Raw genomic sequence first — 21,931 nt, 5'->3', positions numbered from 1 at the left:
AGCAGAACTTGTGAATCCTTGGGCTTTGCAGGTTGCCCAATATTACTATACCCTTGCAACATCACCATCAGATTGGCCAGCAAATGATACACTTTAGTTTGGTCTATGGCATTTTTGTACTATACCTCTACCTCACGCCCTCAGAAATACTAAATCCATCAATATAGTGAAAACTTAAAAATAAAAAGAATTGTAATTAAACAGAAATATAAAAATTTCTTCCTTTTCTTCCTACCTACTCTCAGTATCATTTTATAAACATCCAATTCAAAGGATAAAGTCAGTCTATTGACTTTGAATGGATTGCTTTGTTTCTCCATCTTTGAGTTTTATAAGTCTTAAATGGGGGGGGGGTCATACCAAGTCCCCTCTTATTAACCCTTAGTAGTCTTTTGTAAGTTGAATATCCTCCATGGAAGAAGAAGAAAACAGATTACAGATAATTGAAGATTGCATTGCTATTGCTATGTAGATAATTGCTTGTTTCTTAACTCTGATTTTGTGATAAAAGTATTGTTGCTCTCTGTTCTTATGTCTGACTCATGTAAACGTCACCTCTGAATTCACTCACAACTCAGCATCTGAAGCCTGCCAAGCTAAAGTAAAGAAAATAACTGAAACCAATTATTGGTGCTTTTACAGTCTAATTTTCTTGCCATCTAAATGTAGATAAATAGAAAATCTAATTTTTATTATACCTAACCTACAACTTGTAATAAATATTAATGTACATGACTGTGGCTGACTTCTCTCCTGACTTAAAATCAATAGTTGTTGATTAAGGTCTTTGGGGCAACATTACAAAGACAAAGACTCACTATTCCCTTTGCCTATTTTCTGAACCTTAAACAGGTTAACAATGGGCCTATTAAGAGAAAGTAGTGGAGCATAATCTGGTCATGTAAGAATGCTTGAGTGTGGGTGAGTTATGCCTATTAAATCTAGATGGGTTATGTAGGATTTTTCAGTAATTTTTTTCTTTTGTGATTTCAAATCTAGTTTTCACATTTTACTGGCCACAATGGATATGAGAGTTTCTTTTACCATGGTAAAATTAAGTTTTTAATTCTGTATTTGATTTCAAAGTCATAATTCATTATATGCACATTTTTAATTTATAAAAATATTTTCCTATGTATATTTAAGCCTAATATGGTGTTAGATATTAGAGAATCACAAGCAAATAGTGCGAAGCTCCTACCCTGGTGGAAATGATGGCAAGGGAGAAAGGGAAAAGTAAGTACTTGTTTAAGGAGTAAAGACTAAACATACAAGCCCAACTGGAGTAGAAGACCTGAAACTGGAAAGTAACACCAGTGTAAAATTACAAGATGAAACATCTAGGGATTTATAAAACCTTGGCATCCTGTGTGTCATTTACTGCATATTGCTCAAACTAGTTAAATAATATTTCACAAAGACAATGCATATGAAGAGGAAAAAGTGTTGCATCAATCCCAGAACCCTGATGCTAAATTTGGGGTAAGGGAGGATTTAGTAAATAAAATGACTAGGAAATCCAAAGGGCAACATTTTGGAAATTGAGAAATTGCGGAAATGTTATGTTCATCTCTTCTGAGAAAAGGCCAGTAGTTATTCTACACTAAAGACACATAAAGATCAGTTTCCTGGCCAGACATCATTACCATTATTATCTTAATTTTAATGAAGATCTTCTCATAGATATTTTTCTTTTTTCTTCTGTTCTTAAGCTGATATACCATTCCAAGTACTTTAATATAACTAAACAAGGTAACAACATACAAATTCCTAGGCATACAAAGAATTCCATGAATATTTAATGTCAAACTAAGTTGACATCTAGTCTCTAGCTCAGTATAAAAGAAGTTCTTTAGATGTTTACTCCCTTGACCAAAACAGGGGGACTTGGCAGAAATTTTGAACAACAGGATATTGCCAAACCTACATAATGATGTGAAACTAAAAGAGGGCATTACAGATATATCAACATTATACCATTTCAAAGTATTATTTAATGGAATATTTTATGTTTAAATTATATATGAAAAGATGTGTGTGTAATTTCATGAAGCTCAAGAGTGGGGTGGGGCATAGGACTATACCTCCACTTGTAAGACTGTTTTATGGCAGATAAACCTATTTCACATTCCAAAGCATGATTCCCAAACATTTGAAACTTGCTGAACCTAAATTGATTACTGTTTGGATCAACCTGTGAACTTTAAAAACTATTGATACCTGTACACTCCATGAGATAATCACACATCAAGAACTTGTGCTAGGTGTTAGATACTATTACTTCTCTTCCTTCTATACTTACAGTGTCTTGGATCCCTGGCAAGGTGTCTTCACTTTCCATGGCAGATTTAAATCACAGTAGTTTTTTTGTAATATTCAGAAATGGTTAGCAACAAATGAAGGTAAGTACTACTTCCACTAAGTATGATTATTCACAAAGATGGGAAACCATAATCCAACCTTCAGGTAACTGATTATAGAATACTCTCGTATTTAATCTAGAATTAGAAATATTTCTGGTAACTATGCTCAAATGTGGAATAAAAGTTAAGTACCTATGAATTACAAAGCTTTGTTGCCATCAAGAGTTTCCTGCTGATATAAAAATGCCTTGTGTATAAAAATGACTCACACACACAAAAGGCTTCTTATTGTATAGTTGGCAGCTCAAAAATATTTTAATATATTCCAAATGTTTTTGAAAATTATAAAGTAAGCATTGAATATCACACCTGTATGTGTGGTTTCTGTTTTCAACATATACATAGTTTAGTACTTAAAGACTGATCTTAGTCAATTATGTTGCCCAAAGGAAAATGTGATCTAATAAAAGGTGGTTCTATATTGTAACTTTAGTTCATGAGCCATTATGGTATTTCTTCTACAAATTTGTCTTCTAGTTGAATATCCAAAGCTAAAATTTAAAGACAGTCAGCCTTACTCTGCCTTCTTCCCACCTTCCTTTCATTTTTTCCACGTTTCTCTTTATTCTCATGGAGGTACTCTAACTTGATCTACTGTTTTGCAATAGTGCCTCAACTTGCTATAGCAAAACAAAACACAATCCATCACTTCTTATCTACATTTCAGTGAATTTTTTTTGAAATAATAAATTTTTATATTCCCCATACAATTGCAACCCCCCTATTCTGACCCCAATCCCTCCCCTCCTGCCCTCCACCCCCCAAAAATGTGTCTCTGGTTCATAGTTTTTTGTTGATTTTGATTTTCACTTTCTTATAGTTATTCATTTTCCTGGTCCCTTATTTAAGTTTTCTAGATTCCTGCTATGAGTGAGACCATCCGGTGTTTTTCTTTTTCTTTCTGACTTATTTTGCTGAGCATGATCCCTTCCAGCTTCAGTGAATTATTATGGAAGAAAAATCCCTGAAAATAATTCCCAGTGAATATTCACAATTGATACAGTATATTAACTTGCATTAACATTTTCAGACTATTAAAGACAACTTTTAACATATTTAAATTAGGTTGACAAATATTAGTAGAATGTGTATTTTATGCAAAACATTGTTTTAGGTGAAAGAACAGTAAAAACCAGAAAGGAGAGCAAATCCATAGATAATATTTCCACACATTGTTTAAACTTAAGAGTATAATGTAATTTGTGTTTTTTCCCCAAATAAAGGAGCTTTAGGTAATGCAAATCTAAACAGCATGAGGTATTACCTTATACCTATGAGACTGTCTGAAACAAGAAAGAAGCATTAGAGAGGATGTGGGGAGGGATCATTTGTGTACTATGAGAATATATATTGGTGACCTATTATGGAAAATTATGGGATTTCCTTTAAAAAATCAAAAATAGAAATACCATAAATCCACTCCTGGGTATTTACCTCCAAAATAGAAGAACACTAACTCAGAGATACATGCACCCCCATATATTATTTACAATATCTAAGAAGTGTTCATCTATAGATAACTGACTAAATGTGATAAATGTACACGGTAGTGTATTACTCAGTTATAAAAAAAAGAAATCCTGCCATTGTTAACATGGATAGATCTAGAGCATATTAGGCTTAGTGAAATAAGTCATACAGAGAAAGACAAATACTGTGTGATTTAACTCGTGTGGTGGATAAAGAAACAAACTATTAGACTATAAAGGCAATTTAGTAGTTACTAGAAGGTAAAAGGGGTCAATTATATGGTGAAGGAACTTAAAGTGGTGAACTTAATGTCATATATGTAATGCTGATATGTAATGATGTATGCCTGAAACAATGCTACTATACAATGCTACTATAATAATTTTTTTTTTTTTTTGGAAAAACTAGTACTCTAAGACTTTGACCTTTCAGTTTTTTTTTTTTAATTACTTGCCCATGATAAAAAAAAAAAATATATACATTTGAATCCATTTTATCTGTTTTAACGCATCAAAATGTGATGTCACACAGATATAAATGCAGAAATAAAGAACAATAGTAATCTAGAAGAAGGGAAGGAGATCTAAGTTACCTACGTGGATGAGAAAATACATCATAATGATGAGATTGGAGATTGGTTTAATGTGTAGATGAGTAAAATTAGTTTAGCAGGTAGTAGTATCAGTTATAAAACCTGGAGCTCAATAAAAATACAGGATGTGATAGGTAAAGAGAACTATATTCATTTGGCAGGGTTATGTGACATAAGTATGAGATGAGACTGGATAATAGTAGAATATCACAGAGATCCAGATTTATACGTTTGAATGATTAAAAGTGGTGCAGAAGACCATGGAAATCAAATACTTTTAAGCAAATAAGTGAAATTTACTCAGTGTCCAGTTAAGAGAATATAAAATAGCTATAGCATATGAATGGATTAAGAAATAGATTTGGGAAATTAGATAAGAAGAAATAAACAGGGCCTCCCCAGTGGCGCAGCGGGTTGAGCACAGCACTGTGAAGCTGTCTACAGCCTCTGCAGTGCATGTTCAATTCCCGGCCGGCCAGGGAGAACCCCACCTGGCACAGCAGACCTCTCCTGCCTCACCCGCTGCTCCCCTCAGCAGTGTCTTTGGTCCATCTGCCTGTTCTGCTCCCCACTCTTTCTCTTATGAATTCTCTCACCCTCCCATGCCTCTCATCTGTACCCCAATTCTTGTATAAATAAATAAATCTTAAAAAAAAAAGAATAAACATCTAAGCTAGAGTGAGTGGTATGGCTTTAAATATAAAGATGGGTATAAAAGACAAATATTATGTTAAAAAGCACTTTTTTATCTGGGATTTTGCAATAAAGGTATTTGCTTTTTGTTTGCCAAATAATACCAAAACAGCAAATCCTTCTTTCCCATGCCACTGGGTTCACAAGAGACAGCAAGTACATTTCTACTTTAAAATTCTATTTATTTTTTAATAGATTGTTCTGTCAGGCAATATGATTCAGTACCTACACTTAATACTTAATAAATATTTCTTCCATTAAAAAAAAGTGCTTTTCTACTTGGGCAACTGGTTGTCAGTAAGTGAACATGTCACTGTCTCTACGGTTTGTTATTCCAATGCTTTGGATTTTAACACTAACAGAAATAGATGAGAAAGAGAACCTTATTATAGGGTACTAAGTGATGAATGATTATTTGAGATTCCTGAGAAGAGTCAAAGCTAGAATTGGGAATGATCAGAATGTCTGAAGTTATTTAGCATGGTTCAACAATGTTTTCATATGTTCTGTATTTAGCTTATTTCCCCTACAACCACATAGTACCTAACTAATTGTACTTCTTTCCTCCCTCACCCTCAGTAAATAATTTTACCTTTTATTCCATTGAAAAGAGTATCTCCAACATGATAAATTGTGTTTCCAAGAAGACAAGTCACATACACTTAAACCTCAATTCTCCATTTTTCTCTGTACTTTGGAAAAACTTCCTGTTTCTTTCAAAGGTCAATAAAATTTATATCCCATTCCTGATTACTTTCTCATGAAACTATACCCTTGTTCATCCCTCATTGCAACTTCAACTTACTCTATTATTTGGTGTTGCCATCACCATTAAATATTTAGAATCTTCGAAGCATTGAAAACAATAAAAACAAGTTACTATCCTATCTTTCCAGCTCAATATCCATATTCTATGATCCATTGATTCTTCTGTTCACACTAATCTAGAATCTGTTCCCTTTGTACCAAAAAGCTGCCCTTGTTGAGGTCTTTAATCCAGTATTGCCAAAGTAAGTAGAAATGTTTGTCACATTATTAGGTTTATCCATCATTCAATTAAGTTTAATCACACCCTTCTTCAGACTATGTTTTTACTTGAATACTTGACACTCCTGATAATCCTTCTGTTCTCTTTTTCTAAAATCACATCCTCGAAGGATACCTAAAGCTGAGTTCTTTTTGTTTGTTTTCAGTTCTTTATTTTTTTAATTTTATTTTATATATATATTTACATCATTTTTCATTTTTGCTCAATGTATGCATTTTCATCTTGGTTATATTCCTCATACAATTCCCACCCCCCTTATTTTGATACTGAAATCTTTTAACCCTCCATCTTCCCCTCTTTCACCCTTCATTTGGCCCCAAATTTACTCCACACTGATGATTTCCAAAGTAATGATTACTTCAGGCCAGACCACTAAATGACAGGACTATAAACTCTGCTGCCTGCTTCACACCACCTGAGGATTACAATGTCACATTCAAAATGGTCAAAACTGAATAATTTGTTTTTCCAGTCCTCTTTTTATCTTCTCCATCTCAAAAAAGGGAGACACTCCTGCCTCCTGTTGTTAGAGCCAGAACCTTAGGAGCTACCCTTAACCATTTTTCTCCCCTTCTCTACTCCATCCAGTCAACACCAAGGGAATTAGCCTCCAACAGGTTTCTTTACCCTCTACTGTTGCCATTTCTCACCAATCCATTCCATGTAAAATTAATATTTGAAAGGTTACTAACTTACAAATTCTGACATCAAAATATAATGAACAATGAATTGACAGCAAAATTAGACAATACCAAAACTGCTGTATCTACCTATAGACTCCTCCCCTACACCATATCTGTCTCTCTCTCAGGTTGCCACTACCCTGAATATTGGGTGTATCTGTAATTTGTTTTCATTTTAAACCTAGGTGGTATAGCCCCCAAAATACTATGTTTAATCACACTTTGTAAAAAAGGGTCATTTTGTTTCAATTTTATAGAGGATTATGCTATCTATTTTGGGGAATTTTTTCCCCAGTCAAGATGTTATTGCAAGTATTTATGAATTGCAATCCGTGATTTACAGGACTTTCATAATAATCTTATAGAAATTTAAATCACGTTATTTTTCGAATTCTGCTCTTCTATTGCTTTCCAAGTTCTCTAACATAACCCATAAGATTCTGGCCACTGTCAGTTTTTATGTTACCATCTAGACATGAATGTAATTTATATTTTGCTTAAATTCACCTTATTTCTCTCATCATTAACCCACAAATCTATAGCTGCAGAACTCTGGTTTAAGAGCTTGGCAAAACTTCACTTTAATGTAATTTAATGTTCTGGTTTTTTTTTTCCCCCCACAATAGTAATGATGGAATTGGGAATATTAGGAGGGTTGTAATTCAGGCTCTGAGAAGATTGGCATTTATGGCAATTAGATATCTCCCTGACACTGGTAACTGGCAGAAAATTCAGGTAAATTTGTGGAAAAAAGTGGGTGAATCAAGGCTCTCTTAATATTAGGGTGAAGGTACAAGTTAAATAATCTTATCTGATTGGAGAAGCAGAAAGGGAATAAATTTAAAAAATTAAAATAGCCGTATGAAATTTGTAACAATTAAAATGGTGATTGAGAAATTTCCTGCAAGAAAGACATTAATAATTATAGCCTGAAATAAAAATTCTCAGCAGGTTAAAGACTGCTGTAATGAGGCCAAGGTCAGAGATCCATGTAAAGATTATTTAACTTTGAATTAAAAAAAAAATCTTTATGATCATGGATGTGACTCATAAGCAAGGCCTTTTGTAAATATGTGCTATATGCTCACGTTAAAGGCAGACAAGCCACAAAAGTAGCTCAGAGCATGCATATTCAGGTCTGAGAAAATTAAAGTGTGTGTCCCAGCAGATCTGCAGCAGCCATTGATATATCTGAAGGTGAGCCCATTTTCATAGCTGTGGGGAACTGTAATAATTTTAATCTGGCAATGTATAGTTATAGTTTGCTGAAAGACCTAATCTAACCATAAGTATTTGTATTTTGTAGGATTTTAGTGATTTCAAGATGGCCAACATTATAAATAGAGACACGGATTCACATATTAACTTTACCTTTTTGAAACTCAGCTTCTAAAAAATGTGACAATCTGGGCCTCCCCGGTGGCGCAGCGGTTGAGCGCTGGGTTGCGAAGCTGCCCGCGGCCTCTGCGGCGCCGGTTCGATCCCCGGCTGCTCCCCGTCCGCCGGCGAGGGTCCCACATGGTGCGCAGACCTCTCCTGCCGCCCGCTGCTCCCCTTAGCAGTGTACCTCGGTCCTTCTGCCTGCTCTGCTCCCCGCTCTGGCTCTGGTGAATTCTCTCACCCTCCCGCGCTTCTGACTGTACCCAGTGCATGTATAAACAAAACAAACAAACAAACCAGCAAAACAAATAAATAAAGCATGCCTCTATAAAAAAAAAAAAAAATAAAAATAAAAAATGTGACAATCTTGGATTGTGTAACAGCTGGAGATTAGGGAGCTATTGACCATAAAATTCACTCCAGATAAAGTGCTCTTTTTTCATATAAATCAAATCTTTGTACAGCGATTTTTCACAGTGGATCCATCCCAGCTGTCAAATGAAATTGATCCAAAGTTATCACAAAGCCTAGCCAGGATATGACTATTTTGGATCTATCCTATTTTTGTTGTGAATTCCAGGTAAGAACTACAGAAGAAAATGATCTAAAATTGATCCTGAAATACTTATAGACTGATTTATATCTGAATAGAATTATAACTTCTGGATTGTGTCAGCACCCCAAGGCACATGAAATATCTTGGCACAAAAGTTCTATCATTTAAAAATCAGAATAGTTATCACTGTTTTACCAATGAGAAAATATAATTGGGGAAATGATGTCAATAGTGCAATAACTAGATCCTCAGCGTATTATAGCAATTCTGTCTTTTAATTTGATCCTAGATAATTTGTTTTTGGGCTTTTCTCACCTGTTTTTCAATAGTTTAACTGTTCTCTTTGGCCTTTATTCAGTCTATACCTACTCTTCTGCAATAATTTTTAGGTATCATGAAAAATAAAGGTTATCCAATGTGAATTCCAAATTTTCAAATTATCATTCCTTTCTTCCATATATGGAAGGATGTCTGTGCTGAGTATAAATCACTATTTATGCTTTCTTTATCCCATAAACTCTCACCTAAGATCCTACTACGCCTAATGTCACCAATTTTTTTCTATAATGTTAATGCTCCAGGTATTTTCCCTTTCCCACAAGGTATAAATGTACTAATAAAAAAAAAAAAAACTTTCATCTTACTCTTTCTTCACGCTGCTACCAATAAAATTCTTCCATAGTCTATCAGAATTTTGCTTTTTTTACTACTTTTACTTGTAGAAACATTTCTGTGTGACTTTTCTCTATTTAATTTTCTCTTATATAAAGAAATGACTAAATTCAGCAGTCTTTTTTTTTTTTTTATTTTAATTGCCCTTGACAGATCACATGAACTATCTCTGATGCAAACTTCTGGGATTTCTATTACACTGAATATTCACTTTCAAACTTTTTCTTCCTGGGTCGTCTTTATGTTCACATTAAAAGTTATTTCCTTAAGAGCGTCTTTCTTGAACTTTTCCCCTTTCTGTGGTTTCTAGACTCCACACATTGCCATGTATTCCCCTATTTATCTCACTATAGTAACTCCTCTTTTATCAGCATTACACATTCTGTTACTAAAAATTAAAACAAAAGTTTTGTGTATTAAGGAAAAAAATACAAATTCACTGCTACCTTCATAATTTCATTCATTTTTACTGTTTCAAATGTACTAATTGAAAAGCCCATCTCTTTTCTCTCAGATTTACTCACTAGGTAAGTTAATGGATAAGGATGCCTACTTAATCATTTTCATCGTTTTCTTTCATATTAGTATTTAGGCTCCTAATTTTTTTTTTTTTTTCAGGTTATGTTTCAGCCCAGATAAAGACTAAATAAACATGACTGGAGATTGTAAACAAGATGGTACATGGCTTAGACAGGGACAAGGAATAGGAAGTGGTGACCTAAACAGGCCAAACAAACATCTGCAGGTGAGATATTGCCCCCTGAATGTCTGTTGTAGCCTCAGTGCTGACAGCTAGCACTTCCAGTGATGGGCCTCTATCACTTGTCACAGTAGCTGATGTCACATTCTGATTATGGCTGATAGCAGCTATACAATAATGTTTGTAGTGTAGGGGATAAATTAAATGATCAATAAAAAAATTGAAATCCACTTAGAGTTTCAAATGTTCTGAATATGGAATGATGTCTAATGCAAAGACAAATAACAATCATCAGTCTATTTGCCTTCTCATTAGGCCTTTTTTTATATTCCTTAACTTAAATTGTTATCCATTTTGTTTGAAACAAATACTTAGGATTTTTTCCTAAGAGAATGTTATTGCAATGGCACCTTCATGAGCTGATATTAAGCTCAATACAGTTGTAAAATCAGAGTTCTGTTTCTAAGGCAAATTTTCATTCATTCAAAGTAAATTGTTCCTTCTACCATATAAGAAGACTGTCCATTTTAAACACTACAAATGTACCAGGCAGAGGTAACTTTTAAGATGAGAGGTTAACTTTTTTTTTTTTAAGATTTATTTATTTATACAAGCACTGGGTACAGTCAGAAGCGCGGGAGGGTGAGCAAATTCACCAGAGCCAGAGCGGAGAGCAGAGCAGGCAGACTGACGAAGTACATTGCTGAGGGGAGCAGTGGGCCGCAGGCGAGGTCTGCACACCATGTGGGACCCTTACCTGGTGGCTGGGGATTGAACCAGCGCTGCAGTCTGCAGGCAGCTTCGCAGCCCAGCGCTCAACCACTGCGCCACCAGGGAGGCCCAAGAGGTTAACTTCTAAGAGAGCGTATTTGCCTAATAGTCTTCTATTCATAGGATTAGATTCAGTATTAATTTTCATTATGTAATGAGAAGTCTATTAAGTGTCTGTATATACATATACTAAATTCACTGTATGCCCCTGCCTCTTAAAGAAGTAAAGTGAAAATAAATATACTTGATGCTAATACCTCATATACTTTGTATTGCCTGATGACTAAGGAATAAATATTTTAAAAACTAATAGCTTTAAGCAAAATTCATCTTTTACCCATTGCTAAGATTGTAGTAACCATGTTAAATTGAAGAGATGCTAGAGGTGAGGATTTTGGAGCCCTCAAGAGGAAGGACATCATGTACCAGGTCACAAAGGAGTAGAAAATAGATTACAATGAGCAGAGGGTCAGGTTCCAAGATTAAGGGGGAGAAAAAAGGAACTAGAAAACTAAGAAGGAAACAAGGAAGAATTATGTGTAAACAAACAAAACTATAGAATATGCACAAAACACCAAGGAAATGGAAAATTTAAAGATAGGAATAAACACTGGGTAAAGCACAGTAGAATGGTTCTATACTGTACTATGTACAATACTACTATACAGACTGTAAATTTTCTTATGTTTCCAGTATCCAGAAGATCATTGATGTCTTTTGCAAGAGGAAATCTATTAGTGGGGAACCAGAGGCCTATTTGCTATGCACTATGGAAATAATGGAAGGCAGAGTATAATAGTTTTTTTTTTTTTTTTAATATAGAAGTTCCAAACCACTTTATATTGAAATAATTTGAAGTTTCTAACTCTTTCACTGTTACCTTTCCAAGACAGAAGCGTATACTTATTTAATGTTTGTCTTTGCTTTGGAATGGGTATTCAGTCATTCTCTACTGAATTTTATGTGAAAAGTAAGAAAAAGAGGAGGTGGCACATGACTAAAATTATTTATAAGAAGATTTGGGTTCTATCAGTCAGAGGGGTAGACTAAGTGACCCGAATTACCTTTCAGTTTGTCATTTCTTTGCTTTTTCTTTTAATATAACAGGATCAAGTAGTATTAACAATTGTAAGCATATTTGTATCACTTAAGTCTCCTAGGAATATCTTTCCTTCTTCTCTTTATTAACTTTAAAAAAAAGATAATTAAAATGCCTCCTCCTGAAATTTCCCCTAATGTCAGCACCATTAAATACAAAACAAATATTTGTCTATAATGAAACCTAAGTAAAAGTTTTTAAAGTTTTGGATCATTGTCTTTTTTCCATTACTCTAAAACCTATCACATCCTCTTATTCAAACTTACTTGATTCATGGCCTAAATCTGACCATATAGCTGTATTGAAGCTAGCTCAATCATACCTCTTATCAGTTAAATTCACATAATTTTGCAACAGGACTGAACCAGAAACCCAAAAGTTCTGTCTTTGAGGAATATCATTATGCTTATTTTCTTATCTATGACCATATGATGAGGAAAAGAGGAGGAGGGAGAAACAAGATCATTTTCCAATATCAACAATGAGATAATTGTCATGTGGTCTGGCAACAGGCACATTTGGACACCACCTACATGCAACACATACTCTGTACCTGGAATCATCTCTTGGCATCCATAATAACAATGATTCAGATAGTCAATGTGTACAAGATACCATACCAAATATCTTCCAAAGACATACTTTGTCCCTGAATATTCTTACAGCATTGAGGAGACCTGGCTGAAGTATCAATGCTTCTGGACACTCCAATAGTCAGAGTTTCCATTCATTCTATAAACATTCTTTTGCCAATAACCAATCTTGGTGTTGCTAATACTTCCATGACAACATTCCCTTGTGTAAAACCTTTAAACTCCTTAGAGTTTTACATGTAGAAAATCCTTATGTCTCTCCCTACTCATGAAGTCCTGCTTGTATGTTTCTCAACCCCCTCTTATTAGTCCATCTTCTGCTACTGATCTGTTCCAGCTGTACTGATTCTATTCTTTCATTGCTTGAATTCTCTCAACCTTTAATGTTGTATCTTAACATTGGCAAAACTGATCTATTCTCAGCACCATGTGTTAGAAATCTTCTGACTACCCAATCTAATGTCACACTGTTTCATCATTTTATATAAATTTCTGCCAAGTTATCTCTATTGGGTGATGATCTTACATGTTTATGGTGTCTTTTCTTGTTCAGTGATGCATCCTTAAGAGAAACAGTGATACACACTGGACATTCAGTAAAGATGTATTGAGTGAAATAATGTGCATGTATTATTTACTTAGACAATGAGACAATATAGCAAATTAATAAAAGGAGTCAAGTTTTCTGTTCAGGACAGTGACAGGAAGATCCCAAACTCACCTTTCCACGTGTACCCAGAATCTTTAGCTACAGGAAGAACAATTTCCTCTGGGAGAATCATTAACTAGCTGAGTGACTCATGCACATCAGAGAAATGAGGGGGAAAAATCCATGTAGAAGTGGGCAGGAGAAGGTGAAATAAAATCCTGCCACCCCTTGTTTGGGTACATACAACTGGGAAGGAATTTAAAACCCCAACATCTCTCCAAAGAGTGAGACTGAGGACCCCATATGAGGGACCCCAAATTTTAAGACCTACATCTGGGACATGAGTCCTCAAAGATCTAGCTTTGAAAGGTGACAGGACTTGTGTCCCTAAGACTTACAAGGATAGTGTGAAAATAGACAAATTGTTCATAAAGGATTTGTATGAAGCATTCACACTTCTTAGGATCCTGCACTTGAGGTAGTCAACTGAAATGCACTGGATTTTCTGTGGAAGAGGCTTATTTGCTTATCTTAAAAGCATCAGTATGTGGAGCAGCGATCTAATTTTATGCACATATAGGGGTTCACGAACTGATTCTCTTGGGACAGAGGCTAGAATCATCTTTGCTCTCTTCCTTGCTGCAGATCGCAGGTATCTCTAGGAAGGGTGCTTGGATCTTCATGGGGCACCCTGAATTTTTAACCTGCCAACTAGGGTAAATATTTTATTGCCAGGCTATAGTGACTATCAGAGTTGACACATTCCACTCATGGGACCCTAGGACTATAAAAACAGAAGTTTCTAAACCAGCAAGCATACCCCAAACAAAGCAAAGATGCAACAGACTGGTGACTGGTTGTCTGAGAAAGAGACTCTAAGCTTATCTGCACAGTGCTGCCTGCCTGAGGGTCAGGCTTCTAACTAAACACTTCTACAGGCTGCCTATAATTCTCTCCAGAGACCTTGGAGGGTTACCTTTGTGTTCTCCCTTTGTGTGGTTCTGAGCAGCAGTAACTCCCAGAGGGGGGCTTATACACGTGTACCTGAGTTTTTATATCTGGTGTCCTGGTATTTGTGACTACAGCCCAGAGGATGAGCCTTGATCACCGGGCCTTGTTAGGCAGCTATATTTGCATTCCTGAATCTCATAGGAAGGTGTCACTCAGACAGTCCTTGGTTGATACCACTTCCAGGGCAAAGCACATATAGCAAACTAGAACATACCACCAGTCTTTCTGTTAAAGAACTCTAGTAGTTTATCATCATAGCTGTGTCCTGAGAGGCAGATTTCTAATTAGACACACTTCTAAGGGCTGACTGAATTTCCCTCTAGAGACCTGCATTGGAGGCAGGCGCTGGCTTCCTTTGCTGCACTCCATAATGCCATTATCTTCCAGAGGGGCGATGCATATGCATCTGGTGCCATGGTTTCTATGAACACCACCCAGGGGATGCCTCTGTATCACCTGGCTCTGATGGCCTACTGGGCTCGATTTCCTGGTTCCCATAGGACTGTAACAGTCAGAGTGTTCTTGGTACTCAGCCAAGAACACTCTCTGACTGTTACAGTCCAAGGTGCAACAGAGATAGCAAAGAGAAACACACACCTAGTCTGTGTAAAAGGCCTGTCCTGCAGAATTAGCCTGAGGGGCAGCCTTCTGATTTGGAACATATTTAGAGGCCCATAGAGATGCTTTCTGAGGCCCATTGACACCATGTTTGCACTTTCTACCTCACTCCACGTCATCAATATATCCTGTGGCATTTTCCAGTGCCCTGATATTTGTAGCTGCTATCCAAAAACACCTCTTGCTTGACTGGCACTGGTGGCCAGTGGCACTTAGAATGCTTACATTTGCATAGTATGGTTTATGTTGTATACTGCCTAAGGTTCTGGTTTCTAATTAGCTCGAATCTTGGTGTTGACTGAGGTCTTCCCCTTTGGGATACCTCAGCTACTGGGATCCTGAAAGTAAACTGGAATATTTGGACAATCACAAATGTTTAAGGAAAAAAAAAAAAAAAAAAACGAGCCAGAGCAGGGTTGAACAATACAATTCATCCCCTATGTGAGGCCATCCCAAGGACAAGAAAACTGACCATTTTATTTAAAGCATAGAAAACAAAACAGACTAAAGGAGCATAAACAGATGAGTTTTCTCCAAATGAAAAAAACAAGATAAAACCTCTGAAAAAGGAGCCTACAGAAATGGAGATAAGTGATTTACCTGATAAGGAATTCTAAATAATGGTCATAAAGATGCTTAGGGAGCCAAGAAACTGTTAATAGCAGCAAGAGAAAAACAACTGGATAGGGCCTCCCCTGTGGCGCAGCAGTTGAGCGCTGGGTTGTGAAGCTGCCTGCAGTCTCTGCAGTGCCGGTTAGATCCCCGGCTGCTCCCCGGCTGCTCCCTGGCCACTGGAGGAGGGTCCCACATGGTGCGCAGACCTCTCCTGCCGCACGCTGCTCCCCTCAGCAGTGTACTTAGGTCCTTCTGCCTGCTCTGCTCCCTGCTCTGGCTCTGGTGAATTCTCTCACCCTCCCGTGCTTCTGACTGTACCCAGTGCTTGTATAAATAAATAAATAAATCTTAAAAAAAAAAAAAAAAAGAAAAACAACTGGATAAATACATGGATACATCCATAAGACCATCAGTAGATTTTGCAGCAGAAATTTTGCAGGTCAGAAGGGAATGACGAGATATATTCAAAGTCCTGAAAGAAAAAAAAATCCCAGGGAATAAGACACTATCTGAAAATGTACTTGAGAACTGAAGGGCAGATAAGGACTTTCCAGATAAGAAAAAGATAAAAGATTTCTTTACCAATAAACTCACTATGTAAGAAATATCAAGTGGAATTTTTGAAACTGCAATGAAGCTATGCTAATTAGTAATAAGAAAACATGTAAAAGTACAAATCTCAATTTATAAAGGTAAATATATTGTAAAATTCACAATAATTTAGTGCTCTTAGAATTGTGGCTGAATCTCCTATAAAGTTAGTACTGAACTGCTAAGGTTAAACAAAAGTTGTAAAAATAGCTACAATAGTTTTTAAGGATACATAAAAGAAGTAGATTATATATCAGAAAGATAGAACTTGGTGGGGGAGTAAAAGTGAAGAGCTTTAAAATGCATATAAAACTTAATTGCTAATTTAAAATAGATTTATAAATATAAGCTGTTTTATGTAAACCTCAACTCAACCACAAAACACTCACCTCAGATGTAAGGTCATACAGTCTAAGAGTGACAGGAAGAAAAACAGATATTCCATGCAAGTGGAAAGCAAAATATAGAGTAGCTATACTATCTCAGAGAAAATTAGAAATCAATTATAACAAAATAGGAAAAATCACAAAGATGTGAAAATTAGCACACTACTGAATAACTAAATGATACAAAAAAAATCAAGAGGAAAAAAAATACCTTAAAACATATGCAAATAATGACACACCAAAACTTATAGAATGTAAGCAGAACAATTCTAAGAGGAAAAGTCACAACAATGCATGCCTTCATCAAGAAACAAAGTTCTCAAACAACCTATGTATATTATATCTCAAGAATTTGGAGGAAAAGAATAAATAAAGTCCAATGTTAGTAGAAAAACAAAATAGAGATTAAAAGAAATACTATTAATGAAACTAAAACCTTTATTTTTAAAGATAAAATTGACAAATCTTTAGCTAGTTTCACTAAGAAAAATAGAGAGGATTTTAAAATCAGAAAGAGAATATATTAAAACAGAAATACAAGTGATCACAAGGAACTACTCTGAGCAATTATACATCAAAAAATTGGACAGCCAAGAAGAAATGGATAAATTATTAGGAAGATATATCCTATCAAGATTGAATCATAACAAGATACAAAATCTGAAGTGACTAATTACTAGTAAGGAGATTGCTTCAATAATCTAAAACCATGCAACAAACAAAAGTCTAGGACCAGCCAACTTCACTGGTGAATTCTGTCAAACATTAATTAAACATGAATTAATAACCGTCCTTTTCAAAATCTTTCAAAAAGTGAAGAGAATACTTTCAAACTTATTGTACCAGGTTAGAATTACCCTGATATCAAATCTAGATAAGGATGTCACAGGAAAATAAATTTACAGGCCAAGTTTTATTTTCCATAGAGGCTGCACCAATTTATATTTGCACCAAAAACACACAAGGTTCTTTTCCCCACATCCTTATGAACTCTTGTCATTTTTTGATTCTAACAGATGTGAGATAATACCTTTTTGTGGTTTCAAATAGCATTTTTCCTGGTTGATTTGAATTGATTTGTTATGTTGAACAAGTTTTTCAGGTACCTCATGACAGTATTTGATTTCTCCCCTCAGGTGTAGTGTCTGCAGTTCTCCCATCACTTTAGCACCCATGACCCATCATTCAGCCCCTTGTGCTCCTCCCTCACCTTTCCTTCCCTCTCCCTCATTTTGCCCTGCTGTATGCCTCAGATCTATATTCAGCTTTCACCTTTTGTCTTTTTCCCAATCCCCTGTTTGGTTTCTCTATATTCTGCATTTAAGTGAAATCATCCAGTATTTATTGTTTTCCTTCTTCCTATTTCATTTAGCATAAGCCTCTCTAGCTCCATCCACGTTGTCCCAATGGCATCAGTTTATCCTTTTTGATCATGAGTAGCATTCCATTGTGTATATATACACATTTTTTTTAATCTATTTTGGGACATTTAGGTTGTTTCTATCTCTTAGCTATTGTAAATAGTACAGCAATAAACAATTTTCCTTTCAAATTAATGTTGTGTTCCATGGATATATTCCTAGGAGTGGAATAGTTGGGTCATATTGACTTATAGAGAATTTAACTTGCTTAAAGTCCCACTACTATTAAGTGGTAGAATTGGGAATTTTGTACCTTGTCTTTCTGACTTCTCATTTGGAAATTTCCTTCCAACAACTAAGTACAAATTTACACTAGATCACCATGAGGGGAAACAACTACTGGGCTGAAATTACTGCTAAGATAAAGGATGGAAAGGATTGAAACGTGTCCCCCCAATTCAGATGTTTAAGTAACCTTCAATATGTATGTATTTGGAGTTAGGGCTTTTAGTAGGTAATTAAGGTTAAATGAGGTCATCAGGACAGTTTCCTGGTCTGACAGGATTGGTGGTCAAATGGAAAGACAGATCTTGCTGGTCTCATTCTGCTATGAGAAGGCAGCAGTCTACAAGCCAGAATTGCGCGCTATTCAGAATTGCCTGAGCAAGCTGACACCCTCATCTGAAACTTACAGTCTCCAGAACTGTGAGAGTTCACATTACCCAGTATATGGTATCTTGTTATCCAGGCCTGGGCAGATTAAGATAGAAGTAAATACTGTCGTTTGGTATCCCTGAAGAAATTTAAAAAATTAAGATAAATACTGTCATTTGGTATCCCTAAAGAAATTTAAAAAAAATGGTACAATCACTCTAACCAGTCACCTTTTTTCATATGGATGTTATTTTGACACCAGATTGGTGAATCTACCAGCTGGTAACATTTCTTTCACTTGGTCACATCTGAATCACCTCAAGAGAAACCTTGTGAGAAACAGCTTTGTAAACTTGTGGAAGAGAATCCAAATACCTTCTGAAAGTTTCGTTATCAACAAACATAAATAACAGACATGCACGACTTAAACTATCAGTAGGCAAAGATGTTTTTGAGAGGCTTTATAGGACTAATTTTTTGAAAACATGAGTTACATGCCAATAGGTTTTCATGTGGATGGTTTCAGAAATATAGAAAGCACTCTTAAAATCCTACCGCCTCTACTGTCTAGTACACCAACTACACTGAGTTCCCATTGATTCAAAAATATTGTGGGGGATCATGCTTTGGGCCAGTGAATAGGAAATCTTGGCAATGAACATATCTGCATGTGAGTAGAACCAGACTGTTTCATAGATGCATGATTAAAAAAATTGAAGTAACAATTGATATTCACATAAATACATTTTTAAGTGCAGGATATCTACACTAATATAAGACTTTATTTACCTGTACACAGATACATATTATAGTTAGTATCTGTAAGTGCCCAGAAAACCTATGCAGAATGTTTCTAAGATTAACTAGTATAAATGCTAAGTAAAATTGGACTGACAGACCTTGATTATTGGTGTATATAAATCTCTTACCAATGAATGAATTTTAATAAAGTTTAGTAATCCATTTTGTTAACCAAACATGGTATCTCTACAAATTTAAAAAATATAGAAAAATTAAAGTAAAAATGTTATGTCATCAAATTTACTGAGGAAATGTAGTGATGACAATAAAGTTTCTTTGTTCAAAAGTTTTCTCTAATAATCTTAGAATAGAAAAGTACTTTGCATCATCTTTAGAAAAATCATCCTCCAATTGTTCCTCCTGTGGCCTGATTTTGCTGCCAAATGAACATCGGTCAAATGATAATTTATTCTGTTGATGTCAGCTTAATGCCTAAGAGTTCATGACAAACTAAGTTAAATTGCATTCAATCAGCAATATACAGTGCTGCTATTTTACAAACATGAGTAACTGGTTCTTTTCCAAAGGAGCATTTTTTTCTCTTTACTGATGTCAGATTTGCATAAATAATTGTATGAGTCTTTGAAAAGGCAAATATAGACCTCTACCTTCAAATCATTTCTCTATTCCTTAAGTAATTATTAAAACTTTATTCAATACTCAGTTAACAGCTTGCTTCTTGTTTAATAGGATATACTGACACTGTTCTATGTCAGAGAAGAACTGTCTTGATCTGATGTAGAAAATCTCAGTGAAAAATGAACTTCTTGGGCCTCCCCGGTGGCGCAGTGGTTGAGCGCTGGGTTGCGAAGCTGCCCGCGGCCTCTGCGGCGCCGGTTCGATCCCCGGCTGCTCCCCGGCCACCAGCGGAGGGTCCCGCATGGCGCGCAGACCTCTCCTGCTGCCCGCTGCTCCCCTCAGCAGTGTACTTCGGTCCTTCTGCCTGCTCTGCTCCCCTCTCTGGCTCTGGTGAATTCTCTCACCCTCCCGTGCTTCTGACTGTACCCAGTGCATGTATAAACAAAACAAACAAACAAACCAGCAAGCAAATAAATAAAGCATGCCTCTATTAAAAAAAAAAAAAAGAAAAATGAACTTCTTAAATTTTGTAAAATCTACTGACAAATCTATATAGCTCACTCAACTCCAAGAGCAGGTTTTCACTAAAATAATTGATTTTGTTATTTTTAAAATAGTATGTCAGACTCCTTTGCTTTACAAAAGAAAATTAGAGCAAAATTATTTTATACCACTAACAGGGTATTATCCAAAGCTCCAAAAAGAAAAAAATGTACGTAAATGAACTACATATTCTATTTTTTTCTTAATGTCACTGTCTTTGGCATTCAAGAATGAATCACCAGGGAAAGTATTTCCAAAAATTTCGTATCATAATAATCACCTAAGAGCTTGTGAGAAAGAACAATTCTTGGACCTCCCAACTAACCTAGTAAACCAGAATTCAAAAACAGAATTTCTAAGCACATGTGCTCTCCTATTGACAGAGGCCAAATTATGGAAACGACTTATGTGCTCAAGACAGAGCAGTGAACTAGAAAAATGTGTTATAGATACACAAGGTAGTACTACTAAGCTATTAAAAAGATGAATTTTTGCCATTTGTGACAGCACAGATGAAACTGGAGCAGATAAAGCCAAGCAAAGTAAGAAGGAGAAGACAAATATTGGATGGTTTCACTTACATGTAGACTATGGAGAAATGAAATAAATAGCCAGACAGAACCAAACAATAACTAGTCTTTGAATTTTGCCTAAATTGAGGCTACCAGAGGTGGAGGGTAGAGGGTGGAGTGCAGGTTGTAGAGGGGGCCCAATGAACTATGGTAGAGGACTATGGGTGCCTTGGTGGTAAATGTGGTACAGGTATTTGAGAATGTGTGACCTTATACCCCTGAATCATATATAGTGTGGTAAGGCAATATAACCTCAATTAAAAAAAAAATATTTTAGCTCTTTAAAAATGATGGGAAAATTTAAACACATAAATAAAAAAGTTACTACAGTAAATTCACTTGCATGTATCATACAGCTTCAACAATCAACTCATGATGAAATAAGTTAATGTTCACTAGACCACAATCCCTGTCCCCATCCTGTATAAGTTTGGAGCAAATTCCTGACATCCTATCAGTTCATCCATGTGCTATTTCAGAATGTGTCTCAAACACAAAAGGCCACAAAAGCCATTACACAACTTAAAGTTCTCCAGTATTATAAAATATCATTGACTATATAATCACTTCAAATTTCCCATTGTTTCAGGAATACAGGTTTTTACTGTTTTTCTGAATCAGAACCTAAAGACTGTAATTTACTTGGTTTATACTGTAAATCTTTTTAAGTCTTTTAATCTTTAGATTTCCTTTCAATCTCCCTTTATTCCTTACAAGTTTGTTGAAGATGAATATATATTTTAGTAAGAGCTACCCATGATTCTTTTATCAAAGTAGTTGAAGAAGCTTGGTGCAAGGTGACTTAGCATGGGGTTTGTGCATGTACTCTTCACTGCATCCATAGATGTGCTCAGCTCCCTGACTGGCTCAC

General features: G+C 35.6%; 2 long non-coding RNA genes across 6 annotated transcripts in view; one reads left to right on the top strand and one right to left on the bottom strand.

Annotated features, from left to right (window-relative positions):
• The window catches only part of LOC119257612 (uncharacterized), a 246,451-nt gene that overhangs the window by 29,503 nt on the left and 195,017 nt on the right, over positions 1 to 21,931 (bottom strand). The window lies entirely within an intron of this gene.
• The window catches only part of LOC129146750 (uncharacterized), a 131,744-nt gene that overhangs the window by 83,204 nt on the left and 26,609 nt on the right, over positions 1 to 21,931 (top strand). For both annotated transcript variants that reach the window (XR_008553910.1, XR_008553909.1), the window contains one exon: positions 10,136 to 10,262. This is a non-coding gene — a long non-coding RNA (uncharacterized LOC129146750). The remainder of the gene's footprint in view (positions 1 to 10,135; positions 10,263 to 21,931) is intronic.

Source organism: Talpa occidentalis, unplaced genomic scaffold, assembly GCF_014898055.3.
Source record: "Talpa occidentalis isolate TD23 unplaced genomic scaffold, MPIMG_talOcc4v2.1 talOcc4.4, whole genome shotgun sequence".
NCBI lineage: Eukaryota > Metazoa > Chordata > Mammalia > Eulipotyphla > Talpidae > Talpa > Talpa occidentalis.
Note: the sequence above shows the minus strand (reverse complement) of the source record. Positions and strands in the feature narration are given on the sequence as shown.